Raw genomic sequence first — 11664 nt, forward strand, 5'->3', positions numbered from 1 at the left:
TCACGGCTAGTAGCCCTTCCTACCTGACCCCCACCCCACCCCGACCCCCACTCCTGCTCTGGTTAGCACAGTAGAGCTTGGTCTCTCTCTCAGCTACATCTCCCCATCAGCCAGTCTCTGCTCCAGGCTCCCCTCCCTGCTTGTCACAGGGAGCCTTATGGCTCCCACTGGGTGTCAGCTCAGCTGTCTTCTCCGCCTCATTGGCGAGACTGAGGACGGGGTGTTATGGGAGCTTCTGCATGCCTCCTATATCACTGCAACTCAACGAGTCTTGGAAAAGCCAAGCTGCAGGGGGTGTTTGTGGCCCCCCACCCCATTGTATTACTAAGTGCATTTATATGCAGGCTGCATTTATATCCATACATATGGCTGTATGGATAGAGAAGCCTGGCGAGCTACAGTCCACGGGGTCGCAAAAGAGTCAGACACGATTTAGCAACTGAACACCAACCAAGGGACAGCCTGTGATTCATCTCCCAGGGCCAGAACCCTCTGCAGATAATGGGGCAAGACAGTGATGGCAAATGCACCCCAGGCCTGCTTCCCTCCCCTGTATCTGTCCTTCTCCCTCTACTTTCTTTCTCTTATCCCTTCCCGGATCCTCTAGGAAATAACCTCCTTCTTCCAGAAAGCAGGGAGTCTCATGGCTTAGCTGTCTTAGGTCAATGGGTTGCTTCCTCCATGCTAGGGGAAAATTCCATGGGCTGGGACTCCTGGGCTGAATTCTTGCTATAACGTGACATCAAGAAATCTCTGAAAATCATTTGTCAGGACAATTACTTTACTGGTTGGGATGGAAATTCTTGCCCCTGATGACAAGAGCGGATTCTTCACTCTTTCTTTCTTTGCATTCTTTCTATTAAAAAATATTCCTGGTGTTTGGTCCAGACAGACAGATTCCTTTAATTTCTGGAAAAGTTAAAAACATTGAGATATATCTATCAGGGGTGTTATTTCACAAATTTCTGTCTTCAGAGGAGCCCTGCACTGTTCTGCTGGAGATGGAACCCAGGTGTGGGAAAGTTAAGAGACTTGCTTTCTGGTGGCTCAGACAGTAAAGAATCCACCTGCCAATACAGGAGACCCAGGTTCGATCCCTGGGTCAGGAAGATCCCCTGGAGGGGGAAATGGCAGTCCACTCCAGTATTCTTGCCTGGAAAATCCCATGGACAGAGGGGCCTGGTGGGCTACAGTCCACGGGGTTGCAGAGTTGGACACTCTTTGCAAGTTCAGAGCTGGAACAGAGCTAGCATCCAAGGCCAGGGCTCAACGTCTCCTGGGCTTACTGCCTGCTCCCAGCACACCTGAAGTGGAGACTGCGGTTGATAACCCAGGGAAACAAGACTGGAGAGGAGGAGAAGGGCTGGAAACCAGGCTGAGGAACTGAGAAAGCATGGGGGATAAGAAGGAGTTGGTGGGAGGTCCAGGGCAGGAGTGACCTGGATGGATGAGCGGGATGGAGAGAAGGAGTGTGTAAGGTGGTCCACCTGAGAGTGGGCTGCCCAGCTCTCTTTCCATCACCACCCAGGGCGGGCTCTTTCCTCCCGGCAGGAGAGTTTGGAGGGCTGTCTCCTCCAGGGCTCCAGCTGTGTGAGTCCGCTGCTAAGAGCACAGCGGCAGGGGGGTCTGAGGACTCCCGAGGAGGGGTGGGCTAAGACCCTCCTGGGGTCCTCAGCACCCCTCCTGCTCCGGCATCGTCAGCATCCTTGCTGATCCTCTGCTACCCAGCAATGACCCATTCTCCCACATTCCAGATGCTGCTGAGAGACACGTGCCATAAAAATGCTAAACAGACGGCCGCCTGTCCCCAGGATAAATAGACCTTCAGCTCCCGCCGTCAATCCCTCTCCTTTCATGAACACAGACATATCTCCCCAAGAAGGGAAATATGTTGGTGTCGCTTCTCCATTTATGTCTGCTGTTTACTCTCAATCTTGATCTCAGAATGTTGTGCTCTGTTTTTTTTTTGTTTGTTTTTTTTTTTTAGTTTTCAGTTTTATTTCTTCTTGGTATTATTGATTTTTTTTTTCCCAGAAGGACTTTATGGTTTGTTATTTTAATTTCCTGAATTCATATTCAGAAAATGGGATGCTTTCCTTCTGATTGCTCTTCCCCAAAACAATAATAATAACTTTTATGCGTATAGTACTCTCACGTGCATCACCTCATAAAAATTCAGAGTCAGAGGAAATGGATTCCTGTCTTGATTCCATCTTCTACTTCCTGTGTGACCTTGGGCACGTGGCTTGACCGTTCTGAGTCCTGGTCAGTTTCATTTGTACAATTGGCATGGTAACAGATTTCTTCTTTCTAGAGCAAAGGCTTGTGCGAGAAGTAAATAGGATAATTTATATGAAAACTTGAGGTAGGTATTGATTTTTAGATGAGAAATTTGAGGCACACAGAACCTAAGTGGTTTGCTCCAAGTGCTGCAGCTTATAAACAGCAAAGGCCATATATAAACACAGGTCTTCTGACAACAAGTGATCTATCTGTGAACTACAGCTAGCTCTGAATGATGTCTGAGGCTTAGATGGATGGACCTGAAGGCTGATATTAAACATATTTATTAATAGTTAGCATTTATGAACACTTTCTATGGGCCAGCTACTCTTCTAAGAATTTTACTGTCTTAACTCATTCAAACCTTAGAATAACCCAGTAAGAATATTATTATTATGTTCATTTTATCATACATAACTCATTTCTTTAAGATCACAAAGCTGAATCTGAGCGCAGACTGACTCCAGGACCCTCCCCTGCTGTTCTAAGATCACACGCATTGTAGGGTTGGTTAGTGCAGGTCAGAGCAGATTTTTTTCCAAATCAGCTCCAGGAGAGGAGGGGGCCCAACTGGCTGTGAGTGAGTGAGTGAGTGAAGTCACTCAGTCGTGTCCAACTCTTTGTGACACCATGGACTGTAGCCCAGCAGGCTCCTCTGTCCATGGGATTTTCCAGGCAAGAACACTGGAGTGGGTTGTCATGCCCTTCTCCAGAGGATCTTCCCGACCCAGGGATTGAACCCAGGTCTCCCGCATTGTAGGAAGACGCTTTACCGTCTGAGCCACCAGGAAAGTACCCAACTGGCTGCTGGGAACCTTTAGAAGAGGGGCGAGGAGGAGGCCCTGGGGTGGGGCGCACTGGCCATGTGCCTCTGTGAACGCACTGCAAGGGTTACCTCGGGGGTAGGTGTCCAAGACTGCGGCGGGCAGCCTTGAATACCATCAGAGCCACCCGGGGGCCATGGTCGCACAGAGGGCTGCCTCCTCCTCCACAATTTCCATTCTACAGATCAAGGGTGGGACCTGAGACCTGGCATCTCTCACAAGTTTCCAGGTGACATGGACGTACCTGATTCGGGGACCGCATTTGGGGAAACACGGTCCTGGACAGTGGGAAATGCTAAATGCCAAGGAATCCAGGTCCCCGCGGCAGCCCTTGAAAAACTCACCTCGTTTGAACAAGGAGCTTAGAAAATCTGGGACGGTCTGGCCCCCATTCAGCCGGCCTCTGCAACCGCGTCTCCTGCGGCGGACTGGGGGGCCGCCCTTGATGGGTCAGAGCCCCTCCGCCAGCGCTCACGGGGGGCTGCTGCGGGCTGTGGGCAGTGTGTCCTGCATGGTGAGTGAATGAGCCCCCCGAAGCCCCCACCGCAGATTAAGGAAACACACAGCCGCTGCAGCCGCAGGAAGGCTGAGACCAAGCCCCCTCGCCCTCCCAGACAGAGCCTTTCCTTCAGCTGTTGCTGTTTTGTTTTGCGGCTGCCTTCTCATCGCCTTGTACTGACAATAGTCGTAAATAACCGCGGTGCTGTAGAGAAATCATTTTAACAGCAGAGTCAAATAAATACATTAGGCCTGACAGCTTAACTACGCGGAGTCCATTTGTATGTAGTGGCCAGCGGCTTCCCGGGGCTGCGGTGAGCGCGGCGGCCGCCAGAGGGCGCGCCGAGCTCACTGTGAGCGAGGCCCAGGCGCGGCCCCCAACCCAGCCGAGCCGCGGTCCTGGGAATCGTCCGGCTGAAGTAGCCTCAAGTACGCAGACGACGCCACCCCTATGGCAGAAAGCGAAGAGGAACCAAAGAGCCTCTTGATGAAAGTGAAGCAGGACAATGAAAAAACTGGCTTAAAACTCAACATTCAGAAAACTAAGATCGTGGCATCCGGTCCCATCACTTCCTGGCAAATCGATGGGGAAAGAATGGAAACAGTGTCAGACTTTATTTTGGGGGGCTCCAAAATCACTGCAGATGGTGACTGCAGCCATGAAATTAAAAGACGCTTTCTCCTTGGAAGAAAAGTTATGACCAACCTAGACAGCATATTAAAAAACAGAGACATTTCTTTGCCAACAAAGGTCCGTCTAGTCAAAGCTATGCGTTTTCCAATGGTCATGTATGGATGTGAGAGTTGGACAGGAAAGAAAGCTAAGCGCTAAAGAATTGATGCTTTTGAACTGTGGTGTTGGAGAAGACTCTTGAGAGTCTCTTGACTGCAAGGAGATCCAACCAGTCCATCCTAAAGGAAATCAGTCCTGAATATTCGTTGGAAAGACTGATGCTGAAGCTGAAGCTCCAATACTTTGGCCACCTGATACCAAAACTGACTCATTGGAAAAGATCCTGATGCAGGGAAAGATTGAAGGCGGGAGGAGAAGGGGATGACAGAGGATGAGATGGTTGGATGGCATCACTGACTCAATGGACATGAATTTGAGTAAACTCTGGGAGTTGGTGATGGACAGGGAGGCCTGGCATGCTTCAGTCCATGGGGTCACAAAGAGTTGGACACAACTGAGCAACTGAACTGAACTGAAAACCTAGTTGTCCGACTCTTTGTGACCCCAGGGACTGTAGCACTTCAGGCACCTGTATCCATGGAATTATCCAGGCAAGAATACTGGAGTGGGTTACCATTCCCTTCTCCAGGGGATCTTTCCAATCCAGGAATCGAACCCGGGTCTCCTGCACTGCAGGCAGATTCGTTACCATCTGAACCACCAAGGGAGGGTTTCAGAATCCAAGGAGAGAGGAAAAAAATGATACCAACTTCCACCTCCATTCCTCATCCCTCCAGAAATATTTTGTTTTCAATCCTCTTGAGAGTTTAGGGTTAGATTGAGGTTAGGTGCTAGGAATTGAGTCTCTGGACCTGTGTCACTGCCAGGGGTGGCAGAGTCACTGGGTCACAGTAGGGCATCAAATCCTCAAGCTTGGGGAGCCCACATGTGCCCTGGTCCCTCCAGATGCTCAGGACTTTTCTTTCTTGGTCCTGGTTTTCAATGGTTGCCGCTGCTGCATAGCTCTGCTGGTTTGGCTTCTGATGGAGCCAAACTTCTGATGGTCCTAAGATTTGGCTTAGGACCTTCTAAGCCTGGTCCTCTGATCACCAGGAGTGTCTGTCTGCCTCTTTCCCTTGCCGTGACTGGGGCCCATGGTGTCCTGATTTTCAGGCTTCGCACCCTTTCAGGAAGTCCTGAGGATCAGTCAAGGGCAATGCAGACTCAGTCTCTTGCTGGGCAGAGGGACTTGCATGGAGCCTGCTGGACTCTGTGTCCTCTGCTCCCGCTTCCAGGACCAGGAAGCTTGGAGCTAAAGAGGGCTTCCCTGGGCATCGACCTGAGCAGCAGTGAGCAGAGAGAGTCCTCGTCCAGGCTGGCCACGTGTGGTTCAATCCCTGGACCTGCACGTCAGCTGCTGGAGGGTGGGGTAGAAATGGGAATGGGGTGTGTATGAGTTCTTCCCACAAAGTGGGGTCTCCAGAAGGGGACAGAGAGACGTACCCGGATGCCCTCATGCTAACTGGCTCAGGGGGCAGGGGGACTGTGTTGATTTTTCCTTATTGTCATCCCAGAGACCAGACTTCACACTCCTTGTCAGCTCAGGCTGGATCTCCTTCTCAGCTAAAACCCTATCACTAAGCAGGATGCTTGCTACCAACAGTCACCTGATTATAGAAGACAAATTATAGGCTCACTTAGGAGCTGTCTTTAAGTCTATGGTCAGGAGGTGAGTATTTCATGTTCTCGAAAGAAAATTCGGTCAACAGCTGGTGAGATGTAAAGAAGGACTTCCCAGTAATAAAGTTGTAATGAATTCCAAACTGAGTTGTTACCTATCTCTTGGGAGCAGATGAGGTCAGACAATGTCATCCCTCCTGTGGCTGGTCACATGTCCCTGTCATTTGAGAGCTGAGTCCATGATGAAGTGGGGACCTACAGAACTGACCACTCAGGACGGCTTTGCCCCCAGGATGTACCCCTTCCTCCATCCACAGGCTCCAGGAGAGGCAGCACCGTTAACCTCTTCCCGTATGCCCTAGTTACATTACATTGCCTTATGCATGGGTGTTCCACCCAAGCTGGTGCAAACACCGCAATGCCCCTATCCTTAGCAGAGTGCTCCGCTGTGGACACCTGGTGTGCTCAGCGAGCGTACTCAGTTGCTCAGTCGTGTCCGATTCTTTGTGACCACATGGACTGACTGTAGCCCTCCAGACTTCTCTGTCCATGGGATTCTCCAGGCAAGAATACTCAAGTGGGGTGCCATTTCCTCCTCCAGGGGATCTTCTTGACCCAGAGATTGAACCCGTGTCTCCTGCATCTCCTGCATTGGTGGGCAGATTCTTTACCACTAGGCCACCTGGGAAGCCTGGACATCTGGTATAACCTGGGCCAGTTCCAGTCCTTCTGTGGGAATTCTGACACTGAAATTGAGAAAAAGAAGTCAGTCTCTTATCAGGTTCCCAGATAGTAAGATGGAAAGTCAGGGTGTTCTTGGCACCATATTTTCTGATGGCTAAGAAAAGCAGAGGAGAATACCTGTACACAACATGTGTACATGTCACACACAGAGAAAGAGAGGGAGACCTGTACACAACGTGTGCGCACATCACACAGAGAAAGAGAGGGAGACAGACATAGAAGAAACAGAGGGAGGGGGCAGAAATGTGAGATGGGGAGCTAAGCCGATTACTGACAAAATCAAGTCTCTGCTTCCAGTTGCTCCTGAGGCCTCACAGATCATAGTGCTTGGGTTCCCTGAGACACCTCAGCACTTCTAAAATAATTATTTCCCTTAAAACAAAGCAAAAAGGCCCTCCTCCACCCCACACCCCAGTTCTAGTCAGATTATGGTCACTAACTATCAGAAGGGCTTGGCCGATTGCATCATATTTGAAGACCCAAGCCAACTTCACTTCAGCTTCCGATGCTCTCCATCAGACCCAACTGGCACTGCAAACAGACTGCGCGGCCTTCCGCTCCTCATCCTTCTCTCTGCCCAGGACTCTGCAGCGTTCCAGGATCTCCTTCAGCCTCGCGGAAGGTGTCCCGTCTCCTCTGAACAGCCAGGGGAGTTTGTTTGTTCCCATAGCACTTGGCGAAACTTTCCTAGCATGTGGTCTCCGGTCCCAGGATTACAGAATTGTCTCCTATACCAGGGGGCGCTAGTGGTAAAGAACCCAATGCGGGAGTCATAAGAGACTCGGGTTCGATCCCTGGGTCGGGAAGATCCCCTGGAGCAGGGAATGGGAACCCACTCCAGTATTCTTGCCTGCAGAATCCCAAGGGCAGGGGAGCGTGGCGGGCTATAGTCCATAGGGTTGCAAAGAGTTGGACATGACTGAGCACACGACTGAGCACACACGCACACACGCATGCTCAGGACTATGACCTCCCGAAGGGCGAGAGCAGGGACATCCCTATCATGTCCGTTTCCACAATGCCTAACACGTAAACACAGAGGAGTGTTCTTACAGTGACTACAGTTTGGGTGGGCAGTCTCGTCCACAAGCAGCAACGTGGGTCCTGAAAAGCTCCTTCCAGCCAGTGATTTCCAAAGCACGGGATTGAGAAAGGCTGGTATATAACGCAGATCAGGTGAACACAGGAGCACAGTGAACATCTCTGTCTCTTTCCCTTTTTTTCTCAAGCCCATTTAATTTTCACTCCATTCTTCCACACCACACACACACACACACCCCACTTGTGACTTTCTCTTTTTGGCCCTAGCCCCCACCCAGTGGTGTTGTTTTTTTTGTCTTTTTTTTTTTTTTTTTGCCTCAGTGCAGCATGTGGGATCTTAATACCCCAACCAGGGATCGAACCTACTCCCACTGCATTGGAAGCGTGGATCCCAATCACTGGACCGCCAGGAAGTCTGCCCCACAGTGTTCACAAATGGCTCACCTCTCAGTATCTTCCAAGCTATTCCACTCAGCGCCTTCTCCAAACTTGAATCGCCAGAGGGAATCCTCCAACTCAGAAGAGAAAGAGAAAAGGAAAAGAAAAAAAGGGAGAAGAGGGAGAGAGGAGGTGAGAGAGAAAGTAATATCCAATTTCAACATTTTGTTCTTTGCCATCGAAACTTCCGGAGGCAGTGGCTGTACAATTTGTATGTTTTGTATCACGTCTGCTTCCTTGTGGGAGTTTCATAAATTGATGATGATAACACAGCACATTTCTTTTAAGTCCTTAGACATTCAGTCTTTATTGCTTTATAGAGTCTGCTTGGGGCAGAGATGAAATGAAACTGGTGAGATTCTGTGCTGTCCATTCTGCCAATTCCATTACAGAATCTGCTCCTGCTATGCAACTTGCATTCAGAAGTGGAAAATCCACATTGAAAAGAAGCTGGAGGCCAGTGCTGGGAGGCCCAGGACAGTGGGTGACCCGGGGAGACTTAGCAGGGTCAGCTCGTTGGCTGCTTTGGGAGGAAGAGCCTTGATTATACATCATTCTTGGGCAGCAGCCCTGGTTTTCTATATCCTGTACCTGCAACTAGAAATTTTTTCTATTTATGCAAAATTCATTTCCCTCCAGACCCATAAGAAAATATATGCAATATGTAAATAGCAGTTTCTAATGCAAAAACCATAATACTCACCTGCTGTATTTAATTATTGGAATGCAATGATTTTTTCCCCCCACAGCTGAATAGCTATACTAATAGGAATATTACACTGATGGACCAACTCACTCCCTAAGCCAATATGTTTTTGGCTTTTATGCTGATTTTATGAAACAAATGTGTGTCATTTGTACTTCACAGCAGAAAACAATGAGACCTCCAGTATATTATTACCTGCCTGTGCGGAGTCAGTGTGACTCTGAACTTTAGACGAGGGGCAGGGGGAACCTTCAAGCATTGATAAAAGGAATCAGATCTTTGCAGTTATATAATTTCAGACAAGTGGATTTCTGTTGTTTTACCCACCCTCAATCCCCCCCTCAAATGATCCCCCTTAATACACACACACACACACACACACATGCACACGTATGTGCAGGCTAGAACTTTTTTCTCCTGAATGAACTAATTTATTCTGGAAGTACAGGAGTGACTTAACTCAGGCTGGTTGTATGTAAATGACAATCTGTGGCTGGTTCCTTTTTGTGTAGAGAAAACTGACCATCCCCCATAATATGACTTTACCCAGCCAAGCTGGGAAACGCCAACCCAGGGTGCCAAGCCCAGAATACTTGGCCTTTCAGCTGCACCCCCACCCCCCACCCCAGGGCAGAGCACTTCAAGTTCCAGAGAGAATGAGCCAAAATGATGCCTATTCCTTGTCAAACGCCTTCAAATCCGGCCATGCATCCCCAGAGCTGAGGTAGCAACTGTTTTCATATAAAGAGGATGCAAATAGATCTGCAGGACACTGTGTGGGCATTGTTGATCAATATAATGAAGTTGCATTGTGGCCGGGCCCCATAATAAGATTTCAAATAAGATCCTGCATGCAAAAGAGCCTTGCCAACCCTACAGGGCTTGGTAAACTGTATAACACTACAGATACGCAGGCTTGCTCTCATCAGAGGGGTGATTAGGAATCCCTGAAGGGCAGAACATTACAGCAGGCAGACCCAGGGTGCTCTCAGACATGGAGCAAGTTGAGCTTGAAATCAGAAATGAGCTTGAGATTTACTGATTGTATTATAAGGAATAAATGCTTGGAGACAGAGGGGGATCCTTTATGACTGCCGTTAATATCTTACTTGGAAAAGGCACATCGTGTTGCCTGCCACCTAGTGGCAGGAGAATAAGCTTGCAATTCCCTCAAGTCCCGGGGAAACGCCTTTCGAATTGTCTCTGAAAGGGGCTGGCAGATGAAGGAGGAGCTGATGGTGGAAGCCGGTGGTGCAGTGAGTGAGAGAGGGACTGTCACCGCTGCCTCCGTAAGCCCTGGGGCCTGACCTCGGGCGCTGCCGCAGCTTTAACTAGCATCTCCATTGTGTAAACCTTGAGAGCCCTGTGGGCCCTTTAGACATTAAGTAAGAATAACAACAGAAATGATCCGGATGATGATGTTAATATTAAGAAGCATAAACAATTATAATCATACGACCAGATTGCTTCCACTGTTCCTTTCTGGGCTCTGATTAGTAAACAGACAAAGACTGAAGGGGGTGGTGGGGGGCGGGGGTGGAGGCTGCCCGGGAGGCTGCAGACAGAATATAAAATCCTCCCTCTGTTAACTCCTGGCTCCAAGAGAGACTGTGGAATTACAGCTCTGCCTTTGGAGCCTCCAGAGCTCTTGAAGACAGGGGGAAAACACCTTTCAGCAAGCTCTAAGTTTACCCAGGCAAATGTGAGACTTCAGAGTTCCCTGGCCTGTCAGCCACCTCTGGCCAGGCATGGCCTTCTTTTCCTTTGTGGCGGACACAACAAGGAGCTTTGAGCTTCCAAAGCAGAGTCTGGATACCAATGGAAGTCAATGATATAGCACTTGCTTACATTAAAAAAAAAAAAAAGAAATTAAGAATTTAAGTGATTGTTTCATTAAACTTGAAGTTACTGATAAGAACTAACCTGTGTTGAGCTGATCAGTTTATTATTATTGCATAAGGCCTTCTCTGTACACAATGCCAGGTAAATTGTACCATGTTGGTATAAGGTCAGTACAGTCATGACTCCCATCTTACAGATTAGATTAGATGAATGTTTAATCCAGATGAGGATTAGAGAAGTGAAGTAGTTTGGTGAAGGTCAGATAGTAAGTCATGGAACCAAAATCCAAACCCTATTTGCCCACTCGTCATCACAATCAAGTAATGGACTTTGATTATCATGCCCCCAGTCACCAGTCAGATCCTGACTGTAGAAAACCACTTTAAAAGTCACCTAATTCAATCACTCACCTCAAGACAGAAGTTTCATCTGTAGCAGTGATTTTCAGACTCTTGCCATTTTTGACCTGTTGTATTAAAATCACTAAAAAGGCAAGGCAAACCAAAGCAAATCATCAAGTTTCTGAAATCACCTCCCTACTCCAGTATTCTTGGGCTTCCCTTGTGGCTCAGCTGGTAAAGAATCTGCCCGCAATGCGGGAGACCTGGGTTCGATCCCTGGATTGGGAAGCTCCCCTGGTGAAGGGAAAGGCAACCCTCTCCAGTATTCTGGCCTGGAGAATTCCATGGATTGTATAGTCCACAGGGTCTCAAAGAGTCTGACAAAGAGTCAGACATGACTGAGTGACCTTCACTTTCACTTTTCCAGCTCTTTGTCACTCCCCAGTCACCAGCTTCCTCCCCCACATTCTTATTCCAAGGCTTTGCACTGAGGTCTGCAGATTCATATTAAAAGCTTCCCAGGGGTTTCACCAGCCCAAGCAGGCTGGAAACTTGTGCTCCGCTCCGGAGCAGGGAGGAGAAAGAAAGGGCTTG

General features: G+C 48.9%; 1 long non-coding RNA gene across 1 annotated transcript; it reads right to left on the minus strand.

Moving 5' to 3' along the window:
• Positions 1 to 775: 775 nt before the first annotated feature.
• Positions 776 to 3231, minus strand: LOC133227434 (uncharacterized). Its single transcript, XR_009729819.1, has 3 exons — positions 2697 to 3231; positions 2165 to 2322; positions 776 to 909 (listed from the first exon to the last, which is right to left on the minus strand). It is a non-coding gene; the product is annotated as an uncharacterized LOC133227434 (long non-coding RNA).
• Between the last annotated feature and the right edge of the window lie 8433 nt (positions 3232 to 11664).

Source organism: Bos javanicus, chromosome 16, assembly GCF_032452875.1.
Source record: "Bos javanicus breed banteng chromosome 16, ARS-OSU_banteng_1.0, whole genome shotgun sequence".
NCBI lineage: Eukaryota > Metazoa > Chordata > Mammalia > Artiodactyla > Bovidae > Bos > Bos javanicus.